Genomic DNA, 21,147 nt, shown 5'->3' with positions numbered 1-21,147 from the left:
TGGTTTACACGAAGAGCATGGATAGTGACAATGGTCACAATCTTTTTCCCAAGGTAGAGAAGTCTAAGATTAAAGGGTATAGATTTAAGGTGAAAAATGAAAGATTTGAAGGGGACCCGAAGGGCAACCTTGTCACACAGAGGATGGTGGGTATGTGGATCGGGCTGCCGGAGTAGGTAGGAATGCAGGTACAATTACAATGTTTTAAAGATATTTGGATAGATACATTGTTTGGAGTGATATAGGGCCAAACTCAGACAAATGGGACAAGCTCAGGTAGACAACTTGGTTGACACGGATAAATTAGGCCGAAGGGATTGTTTCTCTACTCTACTGTACACATGACACTAGAGTGACAGGAATTACTAGAATGACCCATACAAAGGGTGGTGAGTGTATGGAACAGGCTGCAGGAGGAAGTAGTTGGGGCATGTAATATCGCAACGTTTAAGAAATGTTATATTCCAGATGGCAGAATGAAGAACAAGACTTACACACAGGTTGCGAGAGAGAGTTTTATTACCCAGCATTCCCTACTTATATTGAACACCAACTCATTAACATACACATGAATATGAAGGAATACATTACACTGCTCTCTGTTTTTTAAAGTATTAAATCAAAGTACTCAGTTACAATTTTGTTGCCGTGATACTTGATTTAAACCAGTATATTATTTACATCAGGTTCAAGTTCAAGTGAGTTTATTGTCATGTGTCCCAGATAGGACAATGAAATTCTTGCTTTGCTTCAGCACACAGAACATAGCAGGCATTTACTACAAAACATAGAAACATAGAAATTTAGGCCACTACAAAACAGATCAAACTCAGTATCCCGTACCTGTTCTCTCCATATACCCCTATAATCCCTCTTAAATAAAATAACTGGCCTCAGCTACCCTCTGTGGCAGAGACTTCCAGAGAAAACAGATCAATGTGTCCATATACTATAATATAAATATATACACACATGAATAAATAAAATGATAAAGTGCAAATAACAGATGATTGGTTATTAATAATCAAAGTTTTGTCCGAGCCAGGTTTAATAGCCTGATGGTTGTGGGGTAGTAGCTATTCCTGAACCTGGTTGTTGCAGTCTTCAGGCTCCTGTACCTTCTACCTGAAGATAGCAGGGAGATGAGTGTGTGGCCAGGATGGTGTGGGTCTTTGATGATACTTCCATTCCTTCTCCCTCATTTTCCACCTACATTCCTTCCTCCAGCTTCACAATTCACAACTCGTCCATCCTTTCGTCTCACATCTTCTCTCTTTTCATCTCTGGCCTTTATTCATACATCTGCCTATCAATCCCCACTGCCAGGCTTTGTCCTTCCCTTTCCCTCCCTCATCCAGCTTACAATTTTGAACCATCTCTACTTCGGCACCATCAATGCAAACTGGGATATGTGTTCCGCTTCACTTTCCTGAAGTAGAAACATAGAAAAATAGGTGCAGGAGTAGGCCATTCGGCTCTTCGAGCCAATGAAAATATATTTTGCTGATCATCCAAAATCAGTACCCTGTCCATGCTTTTTCCCCTTATCCCTTGATTCCTTTAGCCCTAAGAGCTAAATCTAACCTTCTCATGAAAACATCCAGTGAATTGGCCTCTGCTGCCTTCTGTGGCAGAGAATTCCACATAATTCCAAAGACCCCTGGTTCTGGACTCCCCCAACATTGGGAACATTTTTCCTGCATTTAACCTGTCCAATTCTTTAAGAATTTTATGTTTCTATAAGATATCTTCTCATCATCCTTCTAAATTCCAGTGAATATTCAGTCAACCCATTCTTTCATCATTTGTCAGACCCGCCATCCTGGGAATTAACCTTTTGAACCTAAATTGCACTCCCTCAATTACAATAATGTCTTTCCCCAAATTAGGAGACCAAAATCGTGCAAAATACTCCAGGTGCGGTCTCACCAGGGCTCTGTACAACTGCAGTAGGACCTCCTTGCTCCTAAACTCAAATCCTCTCGCAATAGCTTTCTTCACTGCATGCCCAACCTGCATGCTCACTTTCAGTGACTGATGTACAAGCACACCCAGGTCTTGTTGCATCTCCCCTTTTCCTAATCTGACACCATTCAGATAATAATCTGCCTTCCTGTTCTTGCCACCAAAGTGGGTAACCTCATGTTTATCAACATTATACTACATCTGCCATGCATCTGCCCACTCACTCAACCTATCCAGGTCACCCTTTAGCCTCATAGCATCCTCCTTGCAGCTCACACTGCCACCCAGATTTGTGTCATCCGCAAACTTGGAGATGTCACATTTAATTCCCTCGTTTAAATCATTAATATATTTTAAATAACTGCGGTGCCAGCACTGAGCCTTGCGGCACCCCACTTGCCAATGCCTGCCATTCTGAAAATAACCCGTTAATTCCTATTGTTTGTTTCCTGTCTGCCAACCAGTTCTCTATCCATGTCAACACCCTACCTCCAATACCATGTGGTCTAATTTTGCACACTATTCTTCTTTGTCTTGCTGACATTGAGAGAAAGGTTGTTGTCTCGACACCAGAACATGAGATTCTCAATCTCCTTCATCTCATCATTATTTGATATCCGCCCACAATGGTGGTGTCGTCTGCGAATTTGAAAATTGAATTAGATCTGTACATGGCTGCACAGTCGTGCATGTACAAGCAGTAAAGAAGGGGCTGAGTACGCATCCTTGTGGAGCCCCAATGTTGAGGATTATCGTGGAGGATGATTTGTCCCCTATTCTCACTGATTGGTGTCTGTTGGTCAGGAAGTCGAGGATCCAGTTGCAGAGATGAGTGCTGACCCCAAGTCCTGCGAGTTTGGTGATCAGCTTGGATTCAAAGCAGAGCTGTAAATTTCTGGATAGAAATAACTGTAATTTGGACCCCAATGTTTCAAAGTCAATGTTGCAAAGATCTCCGAATGAATTGTAAAGCAACTTTTGTAAATTTGGGGTCCAAATTCCTGTTATTATCTCTATCCAGAAACTTTGATAGTTACTTTTCCATGACTAGAATCAATCATTTGCATGGAAAACTAGATTAAAAGCCTTGTGAAATGATTAAAAATAAAATTTTAACCATCTGATGAGCAATGTATGACTGATTTACAAAGGACAAGGAAATTCATTTTTGCATCTTCTTCCTTTATATTTGCTTGAGTTCCCTGTAGGGAAAAAGTCAGGGTAAGATATCATTAGTGAGTTTGCAAATGACAGTAAAATAGATGGCATCATAGACGTTAAAGATGGTTATCAAGAATTACAGTTGTATTTTGTTCAGCTGGGCAAGTGGGGTGAGGAATACCAAGTTGAGTTTAATTCACATAAGTGTTGCATTTTGGAATGTCAAAGCAGGACAGGACCTTCACAGTAACAGGAGGAGATTGGGGAGCATTGTAGAGCAGAAGGATTGAGGATTACAAGTATATGGTTTCTTGAAAGTGCTGTCACAAGTAAATTTGGTGGTGAAGAAGCCTTTTGGCACATTGGCCTTCATCAGTTAGGGAACTGAGTATAGAAGTTGGAATATTATGTTACATTTGTACAACAAGTTGGTAATATCGCACTTGGAGTATAATATTCAGTTTTGATCACCTTGCTACAGGAAAGATGCCATTAAAATGGAAGCAGTGAGGAGAACATTTATGAGGATGTTACCAGGACTCGTAGCCCTCAGCTATAGGAAGAGGCTGGGCTTTATTCCTTGGAGTGGCTAAGGAGTGATCATATAAAAGTATATAAAATCATGAAGGGATTCAATAGGGTGAATGCATAGAATTTTTTTCCCAGAATAAGGAAATCAAGAACTAGAGGGCGTAGGTTTATGGAAAGAAGGGAAATATTTAACAGTAACTTGAGGGGTATTTTTTTCACACAAAGGGTGGTGGGTATATGGAACGAGCTGCCATTGGAGGTAGTTGAGGTATAATAAATAGTAAGATTAAACGAGAACTTACCAGTTTGAAGTTTGATCTGTATTTTATGAGGAACGATAAGCGATTACGTGAAGAACCCCGCCAGTCCGGATGTGCGTCAATCTTCAAAGCAGCGGTGTGAAATCACAGATAACAGCAATTGAAGTAACATAGTAAGCTTAGAGAACTAGAACTACCAGATGACCTTTTTGATATGAGGGCTGGGAGCGGTGGGCACGTAATCGCTCATCGTAACTCCTCATAAAATAAAGATCAAACTTCAAACTGGTAAGCTCGTTTAATCTTACTATTTTACTTCGGTCACGTGAGTGATTCCGTGAAGATTTCGAAGCTCTGTGATTTCATGCCATAGATACAAATCCAGGCGTCACACACTGCATCAGTTGACCCAGGATGAATGAGTAATAAACAATGCATTGAAACATGGCATAGATTAAAACATGTTGATGCTTTAATTAACAAAAGGAAAACAATAGCAACCCCTCTCTCCCAGGGGGAAGCTATGTAACAGAACTCAAAATGGAATGGGCAAATACCCCTGGTGTGGCAAGCGGTTTTATTATAGAATCTTTGAAAAGTCAGTTCATTTGACCATCCTGCATCCGCGAGGATATGGTCGAGAGGGACGTCTAATGCCCTCACTGCTGACGTTGATGCCGCCCTGGTGGAGTGAGATTTAAAATTGTCAGTGTCTACTCCCGCACACACCAGAACCTGTTTCAGCCATCTTGAAATGGTCTGTGCTGACACTTTCTTATGCGGCTGTTTGTGACTGATAAATAGTGCTTGCTCTTGGTGACCTTTTAACATATTGCTGTAAGTGCTTAACTGCACACAACCTCAGTGGGGTATGCCGTAAAAATAAGCTTGAGCCCTGACACCCCTGGTCTGCTCTGCTTAAATCATAAATGTAAAACATTATGTTATTTACAGATGACACCATCCTGTCCAATCGCAGCTTCTGCAACGCCTGGACCCTTTGCGCTGAAACCAGCGCCATGAGCAGGACCACCTTGAGAGTGATTTTGGGCAAAGACAGGGATGTGGCTGGAGCCCAGTGGCGAAGCAGCATGAGAACCACGCTCACATCCCAGATATCTGAGTACCTGGGCCTGGGGGGATTAGAGTTAAAAATACCCTTCATGAACCGGGTTATTAACGGATGAGATCCAATAGAATGGTGTTCCGATCCCTGCCATAAGTACAATGACAAAGCACTCCTGGCACTATTGATGGCACTATAGCTTAACCCCTCCTCAAAATATAGGGTTGAAAGAAATTCCAACAGGTCTGAGGCGTGTCGTGTGATATGATATGTTCCCCCATAAGCGGAACACCTCCCATTTCATAACATGAGAGATGTACTGTTTTTTGGTACTATCCCTCCAGGCCACAGTGATCATATCCACAGTACGATCGGATAGTCCGAGCCACAGGTATGGCCTCCTCAGAATCTGAAAATTAATAGATCAATACGGTCACGCAATGGATGTTTCTCCCCAGTCACAGGGTGCACCTGTAAGTTACTGCATTTAGTGACAGTCATAAGAGGCTGTGTTATTATTCACAAAACGAGTGGGAACAATGGCTGTGTAGGCCAGTCAGGTACTATCAAAACACATGAGGCGGAGTCCTGCTTGATCTTGAGCAAGCACCGACTGATGAGGCAAAATGGGGGAAATGCATATAAAAACATTCCACCCCAGTGTAGCGAGAATGCATCTACCGCCACTGCCCCAGTGTTGTCATTGAATTTCCGTGACCTGGTGTACGCCACCATGTTGAATCTACCTGGTAAGTAGATAGCTGAAACCCAAATGTTTCTTGTAATACACCAGTGCCAAATGATGTTAGCCAATTTCTCACAAGATACTGACTTGATTCCACCCATCTGATTGACGTATGCCACTGCCGTAGTGTTGTCAATCTGAAGCTGAACATGCAAGTGATGCATACCAGTACAATAAGCCATAGAATGCTCCCAGCAGTTCTAAATAATTAATACCATGGGATTGGAGAATAAATGCCTCATGCATATTTCATCTGCTTCTGCAGCTAAATATGGTATCAGTAGCACCCCATCCTGGAGCACTAACATCAGTCTGTAAGACAACTGAAGGTCTTTCAATCAGAATTTTACTGGAGCAACGCCAAATGTTTGCTATCCACAACTGTAATTCAGCAATGGCTTCAACTGGTAACTGCATGGGCCTATCGAAGTGACCTGCATATGTTTTGAGTGCCTGCTCCTTTGCACGCTGTAAATGTTGGTAATGCAAAGGTCCAAATTGTGCAGCTGGAAAAGCAGCCACTAATTTGCCAAGTATGCTAGCCACATGTCGAATTGAAGGTTGTTGCTCAACCACGAGCTCGTTACAGCCTTCAATTAGTTCTAATCTCTTGCCCCTGGGCAGACTCACGGACATGTGAGTTGAGTTAATGGTGAATCCCAAATAATCAATAACTCTAATTGGAGTCAATTTGGATTTAACTGGATGGATGAGAAACCCCAATCTCTCAAACATGAGTTTAGCAGCTGAAACAGATAATGCAGCTGCTTCCCAAGTCTTCCCTATGATTAAGATATCATCCAAATAAGCCATTACAATATGACCCTGAATCCGGAGTAGCCCCAACACTGGTTTTAACAGTTTTGTAAATAATCTAGGGGCCGAGGTTAATCCATTAGGCAATGCTTTAAATTGCAATAATTGACTCATCCACCTAAACTTTAAATATTTCCGATGATCCCTATGAATGGGTACTGAATAATATGCATCTTTAAGATCTATACATGCCATATAGCATCCTCTGGAAATCAGTTGTTTGGCAGTAACAAAAGTTTCCATTTTGAAATGTTTATACTGCACAAAGGGGTTAAGGCTCATCAAGTCTAGAATGATTCGACATCCCCATCCTTCTTTCGCCTAGGAAAAATATTAGACACAAATTGGTGAGATTGGTAAAACGACTTCTCAATTACCCCTTTTTTGTATAACTTTTCAATTTCAGCCTGTACATCCAAATTTTCTTGTTGTGAAAAAACCAATGTCCGACTTGGTGTATGCTGTGTGGGTGGACACAAATTGGGAAGGAATTCAACTCGGAACCCTTGTATACTGTGCAGTATAAACAAATCTGATGTTATCCAATACCATTCATTCAAAAAGAAGTGTTATCTCCCCCCAACTTATAACTGATCCACACATGATATGTTTCGAACAGAACCAGACCCACCTACCTCTATGGTTACCGGTGGATATTTCTGCCCCTGAGTTTTGGGGGGTAAGGACATGTTCGCCCGTGCCACTGTTGGAGTGCGCCAACTGCACATATTTGTGAATGGCCGACTCGGTCCTTGGCCTGAGCCAGTTTCAGCGAACCGTTTGTAGGGGTGCTGTCGCCGAAGCGAAGTCTTGCTAATCCACGGGGCTTTGATGAGTCCGACCGTTCGTGCCTCGTCGTCGAGTTCCTTAACTCTTTTTGCGAGATCTTCACTGAACAGCAGATTCCATGGCTGAATATTGCTGGGTTTACACAGCGTCGCGAACTTAGGATTGATAGTAGGTCGGATGGCACTCTTTCTCAGGCAATTTATTTCAAAATGTGCATTGCACAATAGGTCAGGGCATCCTGCTGTACATTAGACAGGGGCCCTTCATGCACTGACCTGGCGAACGCTGTGATGCCGGAGGCGAGCAGCTTCAGTATCTTCTGGAGCCTCACCTTTTGAGCTCTGATACCTACGCCCATGTGACCCCAGATGGCGTGGTTAATGGTCGGCACTTTGAGCAAGGCACAGTTAGCAGGAGTCTCATACTTTTTGGATGTTTCCTCCATTGTGTGCTCCTGACACTGGTGTGAGGCCAGGTAATTTATACTTGCGGCCAATTCTTCACCCAGCAGTTCCCCTGTTTCGTTCGGGATTGCAAATCTTGATGCCATTACTGGCACCTCTGGCTCGCCTTCATGCCTTGAGGTATGCTCCATGGCTATACCTATGGACTCGGAGTCAGAATAAAACTGACCCCAAATGCTCTCCTCCTCCGAGAGGGAGACATTAAGCAGCCCTGACACAGGTGCCGCTGGCGCGCATGCAGACTGGCGGGGTTCTTCATGGAATCACTCACGTGACTCCGAAGTAAAATAACATTTAAAAGACATTTGAACAGGTACATGGATAGAAGAGGTTTAAGGGGATATGGACCAGCACAGGCAATTGGGACCAGCTTAGAATGGGCATCTTGGTCCACATGGACAAGTTAGTCTGAAGGGCCTTTTTCCGTGCCGTATGACTATAATAACATATTGATCTTAAATTTATTTTCATTTCTAATCCCTCCCGAATCACACCATTCACCAGTTCTCTGGTCATGTACAGCTTACTACACTGCAAGCTATCTGCATTCCTCCAATTCTGCCCACTTGGTCACTCCTTAACTTCCCCAGATTGATTGCCATGCTTTCAGTTGCCAAGACTCAAGATTCCAGAGTCACTCAAACTACCTTTCTGCCTTTAAGCTTTTAAAAAAAAATACTTCTGATCAAGTTTTTGATGGTCAGTTTAGTATCTCACATGATCAATTATTGTTTGGTTATGCACCTGTTATCCTCTTGCAAACATTTACCATTTTAAACATACCATGTAAATACAAGTTCCTATATATTTCTCAATGTAGGTGATTAGAAAAGTGATCTAGTCATGTCAAGCCAAGTTTATTGTCATATGTGTAAGTATGGTAAGCTAAAAGTACAATGAAAATATTGCTTGCAGCAGCATCTCAGGATCCTAGACAGACAGCACACGAAAAGATAAATTATATATAAATTACGCCCAAATTTTACAAGACAGTGCAAAGAAACACTGTGCAAAAAAAACCAAAACAAGATATATATGCAAAAATATACAATTCAAAAACAAGTCCCTGGCAGTGCAAGATGTGGTCTGTGGTGTTCAGTTGCCAAGGTCGAATTGGGTTGTGTGGCTCAATTCAAGAACCTGACTATTAGCTATATTTAAGAGGGAGTTAGATGTGGCCCTTGTGGCTAAGGGGATCAGGGGGTATGGAGAGAAGGCAGGTACGGGATACTGAGTTGGATGATCAGCCATGATCATATTGAATGGCGGTGCAGGCTCGAAGGGCCGAATGGCCTACTCCTGCACCTAATTTCTATGTTTCTATGTTTCTATGTTTCTGACGGTTGTAGGAAAGTAACTGTTCCTGAAACTGGTGGTGTAGCACATCGGACTTCTGAACCTTCTGCCCGATGGTAGCAGTGAGAAGAGGGCATGGCCAGGATGATGGGATTCTTGATGACAGATGCTGCCATCTTGAGCTAGTGCCTCATGTTGATGCTTTTCATGTGTGCAAGAAATAATTTCATTATCAACGAGATAGCTTAAAAATGAATAGACAAATTAGATTTTTAATTTATATTAGGAGAGGTTGGATACCAAATTAAAGGTATGACAACTCTTAAGTGAAATGTTGTTGCTTCCCTTTCAAAGACCAAATCAAAGCACTGTCTGCAAGCTAATGGAATATATTAGAGATGGAAATTTATTGGAAAAATATCAGAAATGAAGTCAGAATGTGGAACAGTAGTAACTAGTTCCTTTCAAACTAACTGCATCATTTACAATAGTTCTGATCTGCAGATCTAAAACAAATAAAACAGCTGGGCCTACTGAGTCTGCTGATGCCATCTCGTGGCAGTGCTAAATAAAGGCACTTCTTGTCATTTTCTGGTAAATAACTGCACGATTCAAAGCACTGCCCTCTGCTGGTCAAACAAAATCGATGGAGCTCAATAATGAAAAAATAAATCAAGTTTATTGTCATATCACACCGGTAGGGAAGAAGTTGGGTGAAGCTATGCGCAATATAGTTTATGCGGTTTATGTGCAATATAGTTTATGCGCAATATAGTTTATGTCAATTTCATTTTTTCCTTTGTTTTTTCCTTCTTCCTTTCCTTCCTTTTGGTCCTTTTTTTCCTTCCTTCCTTCTTTCCTTCCTTCCTTCCTTCCTTCCTTCCTTCCTTCCTTCCTTCCTTCCTTCCTTCCTTCCTTCCTTCCTTCCTTCCTTCCTTCCTTCCTTCCTTTTCCTTCCTTCCTTCCTTCCTTCCTTCCTTCCTTCCTTCCTTCCTTCCTTCCTTCCTTCCTTCCTTCCTTCCTTCCTTCCTTCCTTCCTTCCTTCCTTCTTTCTTTCCTACTTTCTTTCATTCTTTTTTTCCTTCTTGCCTTCCTTCTTTTCTTCTTTCTTTCCTTCCTTCTGTCTTTCCTTCTTTCCTCCTTTCCTTTCTTTCTTTTCTTTCTTCCTTTCCTTCCTTTTCTTTCCTTCCTTCTTCCTTCCTTTCCTTTTCCTTCATTCTCTTTCCTTCCTTCTTTTGTTCTTTCTTTCTTTTTTTCCTTCTCTCCTTCTTTCTTTCCTTCCTTCTTTCCTTCCTTCTTTCCTTCCTTCCTTCCTTCCCTCCCTTCTTTCCTCCCTTCTTCCTTCCTTCCTTCCTTCCTTCCTTCCTTCCTTCCTTCCTTCCTTCCTTCCTTCCTTCCTTCCTTCCTTCCTTCCTTCCTTCCTTCCTTCCTTCCTTCCCTCCTTCCTTTCTTCCTTCTCTTTCCTTCCTTCCTCCTCCCTTCCTTCCTTCCTTCCTTCCTTCCTTCCTTCCTTCCTTCCTTCTTCCTTCCTTCCTTCCTTCCTTCCTTCCTTCTTCTTCCTTCCTTCCTTCCTTCCTTCCTTCCTTCCTTCCTTCCTTCCTTCCTTCCTTCTTTCCTTCTTTCCTTCTTTCCTTCTTGCCTCTCTTTCTTTTCCTTCTTTCTTTCTCTCCCTCCCTCCCTCCCTCCCTCCCTCCCTCCCTCCCTCCCTCCCCCTCCCTTTCCTCCCTCCCTTCCTTCCCTTCCTTTCTCCCTTCCTTTCCTTCCTTTCCTTCCTTCCTTCCTTCTTTCCCTTCCTTCCTTCCTTCCTTCCTTCCTTCCTTCCTTCCTTCCTTTCCTTCCTTCCTTCCTTCCTCCCTCCTTTCTTTCCTTCCTCCCTTCTTTCCTTCCTTCTTCCTTTCTTTCGTTTTCTTTTTTCTTTCGTTCCTTATTTCTTTCCTCTTTTCTTCTTTCCGTCTTTCCTCCTTTCCTTCTTTCCTACCTTCCTCTTTTCCTTCTTTTCCTTCCTTTCTTCCTTTCCCTTCCTTTCTTTCCTCCCTTCCCTTCCCATCCCTTCCCTTCCCTTCCCTTCCCTTCCCTTCCCTTCCCTTCCCTTCCCTTCCCTTCCCTTCCCTTCCCTTCCCTTCCCGTCCATTCCCTTCCCTTCCCGTCCATTCCCTTCCCTCCCCTCCCCTCCCCCTCCTTCCTTACCTTCCTTTCTGGCCTAATGGCCAAGTCAAGTCAAGTCAAGTCAAGGGAGGTCATTGTCATGTGTCCCAGATAGGATAATGAAATTCTTGACGACAGCTATGCAATGCCAATGCTACGTTCACCAATGGACTGCAACTGCTGGTTAAGTCACTGTTGACACTGCCCCATCATGCACTGAGAGCATCTTGCCCACATCATAGGATACCAGCAGCTAATGAAGGCTGGCTGTGTGAATTGTATATCAGCTGCATTTGCTGACATGATGATATAACAGCTCATTACGAGCCACAGAAACACAATTTGTAATTTTCCCTAATGTAAAAAAGTACTTCTCTCTATTTCCTGTTGTTGCGAGAAGCTCATACACCCCTGTTGGAAGTGTACTGTCCTGCCATGCATTGACACACTTTGGAACAACTAAAATTGATTGTATCATTGACCTGAAATATTCACTGATATGTTGAATATATCTTCTATTTTCTGCAGAAGTTGTGTCGGTGAAAACTCCTTTTACTATATAAACACTGTTAGATTTAAATCAGTGACGCCACAATTAAAGCAAAAAGATTATCAGCTGATCAAATGGAATGTTGACCAGAAGCAACCAAATCATAGCAAGTTGTGCTACATCTGATAAGAAATTACATTCTTTAGTCAGGCTCTATCTGCAGACTCCAGAAAAGTTTACATGAATAGATAAAGTTATAGTGTCACACAGTGCAGAAACACGATCTTCCGTCCAATTTGCCCATATCCATACAAGCTCTTTTCGACCTACACGCTCCATCTACACGTCCCACCTGCCTGCGTTTGGCCCATATCCCTCTAAGCCTATCTCATTCACGTACCTGTCTAAATACTTCTTAAATGTTGTGATAGTACCTGCCTCAACTACCTTGAGGTCGTTCCATACACTCACCACCCTTTATGTAAAAAAATTACCCCTCGGGTTCCTATTAAATTATTCCCCCCCCGTTACCTTAAACCGATGTCCTCTGGTTTTCGATTCCCCTATTCTGGGCAAAAGACTTTGTGCGTTTACCCGAGGTATTCCTCTCATGATTTTGTACACCTCTGTAAGATCACCCCTCATCCTCCTGCACTTCAAGGAATAAAGTCCGAGCCTGCTCAACCTCTCCCTATAGCTCAGGCCCTCGAGTCCTGCAATATACTCGTAAATGTGGCAACAACCTTGTAAATAAAATTGAGTATAAAACTGAAATCAGATGTCCAAGACCTGGATCAATAGAGAAGACATGTCAAATATATTATCTGCTGTAGGGGCACCTCCATAACAGCACTGGTTTGGTAAAATGTATGCAGTATTCTTTAACTTAGCCATAGTGTTTGGTATTGGTTTTATTGATATTAGCTGAACAATAATCTACCGTAACTGCTGTACCAGGTGTGGACTCCTATATATCACTGAAACCAAGCACAGACTCGGCGATTGTTTAGCTGAACACCTTTCCTCACACCTGTGAACACCGGTTGCCAAACACTTTAACTTCCCTTCCCATTCGCATAATGACTTTTCTGCCCGAGGCCTCCTCCATTGTCAGAACGGCAGCGCTGGTTTTCACTTGTTCTTTTACATGTCCTTCATTCATTTGTTTTTATATCTCTCGTTTCCCTTTCTCTGAAGAAGTCTCTTGTCTGAAGAAGGTTCTCGATCCGAAATGTCACCTATTCCTTTTCTCCTGGGCGAACACAAATGTTTCCTTGTGATCGGTAAACAAAGTGTTCCTTATGCTTGTAGGTAACTCGGAGTTTTGCAGGATGTAACAGTCCAAATCTTAGGTCTGAAATCTTCCTGAGAATTCCTCTTGTCTCGTTGAAAAGCGCTCTTCTCTTGACAACCTCTGCGGGATAGTCTCTGAAAATACGGATAATGTTGCCTTCAAATCATAGGTTACTGTTGCCAGCAATTTTCGACAAAATGTCTTCCAAAACGTGGCCATAATGCACTTTCAATATCAGATGTCTTGGGGGGGCATTAGGGTTCTGACATGGTCTCAATGCCCTATGTGCACGATCCAGTAGAGGCTTTTTATCTAAATTTAAAACCTTTTGTGGAAGATCGGCAGCAAATTCACGAGGGTTTTTATTTCCCTCTCTGCCCTCTTTGATTCCCATGATTCTCAAGTTCTGACATTTCGAACATCCCTCCAAATCAATAAATTTTTCAGAGATTTTATTCAATAATTCTGATAAACGCTTGGTCTCATTTAAGACCCTGGAATAAAAATCCTTCAGACCCTAATTCACTCTTTTTTCCCCTCCCTTTTACAAATTGTTATTACTGAGATTTTTTTGTCTTTGAAAACATGGAACTAGTATTATTTTTTTTTAACAAGGCTACGGAAGTCCTTAGAATTTTAGAGACGCTAGTGTGGCTATCACTAACTACACTTACTGTAGTTGTAGTTTTTCCATCTTTTTGGCACATTACCAACTTTCTATCTATCTATCTTAGTTTTAATTACATAAATGTTAAATTTAATTATAAGATTTTTTTAAGGAGATATGTTGGAGATGAAGATCTATCAAATTTAAAATTCATCAATCCTGTGTTCGGGTGGAATACCAGATTCAAGGTGTTGATCCATTTGTTTCTTTACAGGCCACCCTATCCATGAGATGCTAGATGTTAATATGAAAATTGGGGGTGAAGGAATTACACTTTGTAGTTGGAATGTCAAGGGTATTAATGAAACAATCAAGAGAGGTAAAGTATTAGCACACTTAAAAGCATTCACAGCTGATATAACATTCCTTCAAGAAATTCATCTTAAAAATGAAGCAAAACATAGCATAGATTGAAAGCAAAATGGATCGCTAAAACATATAATTCCTCATTCTCCCATAAGTCTAGAGGGGTTGCAATTTTAATCCGTAAAGGTATGCCTTTTAAACATGTGTTAACTATTGCGGATATTTATGGTAGATATATTATATTGGTGGGTGAATTATACTCAGAAAAAGTAATCTTCCTTACGTTTATGGTCCACATTTTGATAACCCACTGTTTTTTAAGAAAACACGTAATGCTACTTCGGAACTTACACAATACAATCTGATAATTGGTGGAGACGTACATTGCACATTAGACCCTTATTTAGATAGATCATCAAGGCAAAGGAAAATAAAATCCAAGGCAAGTGAATTATTAAATTCATATATTAATACTACCAAAATTAAAGATGTCTGGAGAATAGAAACCCTACTGGACGAGAATATTAATTTTACTCACCAGTACATAAAACTTACTCAATAATTGACTATTTTTTAGTGGACTCCAAACTTATCCCGTATACATACAATTCAAAATATCATAATATTACAATTTTGGATCATGCACCTTTAACATTCATGGTTAAATTAAAAGGTATAGATAATAAGCAGGTACACTGGAGACTCAATCCTCAAATTTTAAATGATAAAGCGTGCTGCACATACTTCACAACACAGATTAATATGTTCTTTCAGACGAACGATCTTCCAGAAACCCCTGTCTCCCTTCTGTGGTAATTATTTAAAGCATTTGTACGAGGAGCACTTGTCTCCTCTCAAGCCTTTCATAATAAAAAGAGCTGAGTTAAACAATATGAACTAGAAATGGAAATAAAACAATTAAATATTGAAAACACAATAGCTCCTTCTATGATAAAACACAACAAAATTGCTGTACTTAAATATAAATTAAATTGCATATATTCAGACCAAATTATAAAACGTTATCAACATACTAAACAATTACAATTTGTATTTGGTGATAAACCACAAAAATTGCTAGCCCATCAACTTCGCAAGTTAGATCAGGAAAAACCAATTCATAAAATTAGATCAGATACGGGAGAAGCACTATCATTGTGTAGGTAAGTAAGTAAGTAAGTAAGTGAGTGAGTGAGTGAGTGAGTGAGTGAGCCAAGTATTCACATACAAGGGATTTGCATTGGTGCTCTGCCCACAAGTAACAACATGACATACAATGACAGTTACGAATGACTCAGAAAACACTAAACATTAATAATAATAAAACATTAATGATAAAACACCATTGATCAAGCATGTGAACCAACAAAATACCAGATCAAAGGGAGGCTACAGATTTTTGGTTGTCGAGTGGAGCAACTACTCGTGGATAAAAACTGTTTTTATGTCTGGCTGTGGCAGCTTTGACAGTCCGGAGTCGCTTTCCAGAGGGATGTGATTCAAAGAGTTTGTGGCCAGGGTGAGAGGGGTCAGAGATGATCTTGCCCGCTTGCTTCCTGGCCCTTGCTGTGTACAGTTCATCAATGGAGGGAAGGTTGCAGCCAATAATCTTTTCTGCTGATCGGACGATTCACTGCAGCCTCCAGGTGTCGTGCCTGGTGGCTGAGCCAAACCAGACCATGATGGAGAAGGTGAGAACAGACTCTACGATGGCCGTGTAGAATTGGACCATCATTGCCAGTGGCAGATTGTGCTTCCTCAGCTGCCGCAGGAAGTACATCCTCTGTTGTGCCTTTTTGACTGTGGAGTCGATGGTAGCCCCCCACTTAAGGTCCTTGGAGATGATGGTTCCCAGGAACTTAAAAGACTCTACAGATGTGACTGTGGTGTTGTTGATGGTGAGTGGGGAGGGGGGGGGGGGGGGGGAGGGGAGGGGGAGCTCTCATAAAGTGTACAATCAGTTCCACTGTCTTAAGAGCATTGAGCTCTAGGTTGTTGCGAGGGCACTAGGACGCCAGCTGTGACACATCCTGTCTGTAGGCAGATTCCTCCCCATCCTGGATCAGTCCAATCAGGGTTGTATCGTCCGCAAACTTGAGAAGCTGGACAGAGGTGTCTGTGGAGGTGCAGTCGTAGGTGTAGAGAGACTAGAGGAGAGAGTACGCAGCCTTGCGGTGCTCCTATGCTGAGTGTTTGCGGGTCCGAGATGTGCTTTCCCAGCCTCACATGCTGCTTCCTGTTTGTCAGGAAGTTCGTGATCCACTGACAGAGGGGTTCAGGCACAGTCAACTCGGAAAGTTTGGAGTGTAGCAGCTCTGGCACAATGGTGTTGAATGCAGAGCTAAAATCAACAAACAGGATCCTCGCATAGGTCCACTGGCGGTCTAGGTGCTGTAGGATGAAGTGCAGGCCCAGGTTGACTGCATCATCCACGAATCTATTGGCCCGGTATGCAAACTGCAGGGGGTCCAGCAGGGAGTTTGTGATATTTTTCAGCTTGGCCAGCACAAGGACATCAATGACAGATTTTTGAAATATTATCAGACACTTTATCAGCCAAAAAAACAGATTGTACTATAAGAATGGAAATATTCTTAAAGAAATGTAATTGTTCAGGATTAGATCTGAGAGAGAGAGAATTATTAGGTGCTGAAATTTCAATCAAAGATATCGAAGAGTCCATTAGATCCTTGAAAAATGGAAAGGTTGCGGGCCCCGATGGTCTAAATTCTGAATTTTATTAAAAATTTAATGATTTGATCTTCCCTCGCCTACAGACATTATATAATTATGCTTTTACACAGCAGGTATTGCCAGAAACTTTAAATGAATCAACAATAACACATACCAAAAACTGACAAAGACCTTGAAGACCCTGGCTTATATAGAGCAATAGCTCTTTTAAATACCAATCAGATATTAACAAAAATCTTAGCCCACAGATTAAGCTTAATAATTCATAAATTAATACATCCCGGTCAAACAGGTTTTATCCCAAAACGCTATTCATTCTATAACTTGAGACAATTGTTTAATATAATATACTCAAATAGAATAGCTAATGTAGATTTAGCAATCATCTCGTTAGATGCTGAAAAATAATTCGATCAGGTAGAATGGCCCTATCTCTTTTCTGCAATGGAAAATTTTCAATTAGGTGAGATGTTTTGGACATGGGTTAAACTCCTATATACTAATCCATCGGCTAGAATATTGACAAATCAAATGTTATCACCTAAATTTAATCTATCTAGAGGTTGTAGACAAGAATGCCCACTATCTCCATTACTATTTGCTTTAGCTATTGAACCTCTTGCAGAAAGTATCGGAGCTCATCCTGAAATTTATGGGTACAATATTAAAGATACAGTTAATAACATTTCTTTATATGCAGGTGATGTATTATTATACATCACAAATTCAGAAACTAGTATTCCAAATTTATTAAATTTTACAACGCAATTTGGGTCATTTTCGGGATATAGAATGAATTGGAATAAAAGTGAAATTATGCCAATAATGGAACCAAACCCATATATATTGCAACAATCTCCTTTCAAAATAGTTTACGAAAAGTTTAAATACCTTGGAATTTATTTGACTAAGAAATACGTGTCTTTATTTAAATCAAACTTCCCTCCTCTACTTAATATACTACATACGAATATTGAATATTGGAAAACACTCCCCATCTCAATTTTGGTAGAATTAATGCCATAAAAATGATTTTCCTTCCACAATTACTGTACTTATTTCACTCAATCCCGATCTATCTTCCAAAATTTTTTTTTCTTTAACTTGGCTCTATTGTTACAAGTTTTATTTGGGATTACAAGAATCATAGAATAAGTAAAAAACACCTGTGTAAATCTAAGAAATGGCGGCGGCATGGGCACATCGTGACGCCCCGTGTCTCCCAAGAATTCAAGTAATTCAAGAAATAGCGACCATTCCCCTACCTGTCTCAAGGCTGCTCACACGGAGCAGTCTTGCATCCCTTTCATACAGCTGACAGGAACTTCTGCACTTCGGTTCCTGCGGCTGCAACAACTTTCTGGTCGATCTCCGTCTCGCTCCTGAGCTAGTCAGAGCAGCGGAGAAGCGGAGCCGCGGGGTGGCGGAACTCCACCGGAGCCGGGGGGCGGCAGAACGCCAGCGGAGCCGCAGAGGCGCACCTTGACTCCCACACGGACATTGATTCCTATACATCCTCTGTTCTGGACTTTATAAACTCCACCATCAACAGTGTCACCTCCCTCAAACGGGTGACCATATTCCCGAATCAGAAGCCATGGATGAACTGCGAGGTCAGGCTACTGCTGAAAGCACGGGACACCGCTTTCAGGTCAGGCGATGCCCGAGCCTACAGTTCATCCAGGGCTAACCTGAAGAGGGGCATCAGGAAGGCCAAGCACTGCCATAAGCTCAGGATTGAGGAGCACTTCAACAACAACTCCGACCCCCGACGCATGTGGCAAGGCATCCAGGCCATCACGGACTATAGATCCACCAAAACCACCCCCACATCCAGCGACGCCTCCTTCCTTGAGGAGCTTAACCACTTCTATGGCCGCTTTGACAGGGCCAATCTAGAGACAGCCATCAAGGCTGTGCTCCCTGCCGATCACCAACCCCTCACACTCACCCCCTACGACGTGTACGTGGCACTGAGTAGGACTAATGCACGTAAAGGCTGCTGGCCCTGACAGCATCCCCGGGCGCGTGCTCAGGGCCTGTGCTGCGCAGCTGACAGACGTCTGAATTTACATCTTCAACCTGTCACTTGCCCAAGCAGTTGTGCCCACGTGCCATAAAACCACCTCCATCGTGCCGGCGCCAAAACACTCCACTGCGGCAAGCCTCAACGACTTCCGCCCAGTTGCACTTACCCCCATCATCACCAAGTGCTTCGAGAGCCTGATCCTGGCACACCTCAAAGGCTGCCTACCCCCCACACTGGATCCCTATTAGTTTGCCTACCGCAAGAACAGGAGTACGGAGGATGCCATCTCAACGGCACTTCACTCCGCCCTCTCCCACCTCGACAACAGAGACACTTACGTAAGAATGCTGTTCATCGATTACAGCTCAGCATTCAACACCATCATACCCTCTAAACTGATCACCAAACTCGGTAACCGGGGCATCGAACCCTCCCTCTGCAACTGGATACTGGACTTTCTAATCAACAGACCCCAGTCTGTTAGGTTAAACAAGCACACCTCTTCAACCCTCACCCTCACAGGGCTGTGTGCTGAGCCCCCTCTTCTACTCCCTCTTCACCTACGACTGCACACCTGTACATGGTACTAACACCATCATCAAGTACGCAGATGATACAACGGTGATTGGCCTCATCAGCAACTATGATGAGTCGGCCTATAGGGAGGACCATCCTAGCAGCATGGTGCGCTGACAACAACCTGGCCCTTAACTCCAAGAAGACCAAGGAGCTCATTGTAGACTTCAGGAAGTCTAGGGGCGGCACGCACACCCCCATCCACATTAACGGGAAGGAGGTGGAACGTGTTTCCAGCTTCAGGTTCCTGGGGGTCAACATCTCCGATGACCTCTCTTGGACCCACAATACCTCAACTCTGGTCAAGAAGGCTCATCAGCGTCTCTTCTTCCTGAGGAGACTAAATAAGGTCCATCTGTCTCCTCAGATTCTGGTGAACTTCTACCGCTGCACCATCGAGAGCACCCTTACCAACTGTATCACAGTATGGTATGGCAACTGCTCTGTCTCCAACCGGAAAGCACTGCAGAGGGTGGTGAAAATTGCCCAATGCATCACCGGTTCCTCACTCCCTTCCATTGAGTCTGTCCAAAGCAAGCGTTGTCTGTGAAGGGCGCGCAGCAACGTCAAGGACTGCTCTCACCCCAACCACAGACTGTTTACCCTCCTACCATCCGGGAGGCGCTACAGGTCTCTCCGTTGCCGGACCAGCAGATCTAGGAACAGCTTCTTCCCTGCGGCTGTTACACTACTCAACACTGTACCTGGGTGATTGCTAATCACCCCCTCGGACACTCCTTCCACCAGGAAAAAAAATACTACCACTGTATGCACGTAAATAGATTTATTTATTGCTCATATTTATGTCGCTCTTCTAGGGAGATGCTAACTGCATTTCGTTGTCTCTGTACTGTACACCTCACAATGACAATAAAGTTGAATCTGAAGATGAATGGAGGATTAGTTTTACCAAATTTTTTATTTTATTTTTGGGCAGTTAATATCAAAAATATGAACTTCTGGTTGGAGGATATGGACCAACCAGATTGGTTAAAGATGGAAAAAGAGAACTGCCTACCTTTTGAAATTGGCGCGATTTTGTTAACACCTACAAAATTGATTTAAAAAACTTATAGTGGAAACCCAATAATACATAGTGGTATGCGAACCTGGAAACATATAAAAAAGACTCTAAAATTGGATAATTTATCACTTCTTCTTCCTATCTTAAATAACCCCCCTTTTAATCCGTCCGTGTTAGATAAAGGATTTGTAAAATGGAAAAACTATGGAATTACAAAAGTGGGACACCTTTATCGAAAGGGTATCCTTCTTTCATTCCAGGAGCTACAACAGAACTATGGACTACATCAAAATATTTTTTTTAGATACTTGCAACTTAGAGATTATATAAAATCACATAGACAGGTGTATAGAACTAAGGACCCAGAAATCCTCGATGAATGTTTGAATAAACATCCTAACACAGATAAATTAATATCCTACATTTATAATATCCTGTTAGATACTGTCCCGTCTACAGAACCACATAGACAAGCATGGGAAAATGAATTGGCTCAATCCATAACGAAGGATATATGGGATGAAAGCTTACAACATATACATTACTGTTCGTTAAATGCCAGACACTCTTTAATACAATTTAAAGTATTCACAGATTATAGATTATATTATTCCAAAACAAAATTAAACAGAATTTTTCCAAACATCTCACCTATCTGTGATAAATGTCAACACCTAGAAGTCAACTTAACGAATACCTTGGTAAATTGCATAAAAATTAAAACATTTTGGATGGATATTTTTTAAATTATTTCTGAAGTTGTTAATATTCAATTGGATCTCGATCCAAAATTAATAATATTGGGAAGATCAGAACAAAGTATAAAACT

The sequence above is a fragment of the Leucoraja erinacea genome, chromosome 1, assembly GCF_028641065.1.
Source record: "Leucoraja erinacea ecotype New England chromosome 1, Leri_hhj_1, whole genome shotgun sequence".
Classification (NCBI taxonomy): domain Eukaryota; kingdom Metazoa; phylum Chordata; class Chondrichthyes; order Rajiformes; family Rajidae; genus Leucoraja; species Leucoraja erinaceus.
The sequence above is the reverse complement of the archived record's forward strand: the minus strand, read 5'-3'. Positions refer to the sequence as shown.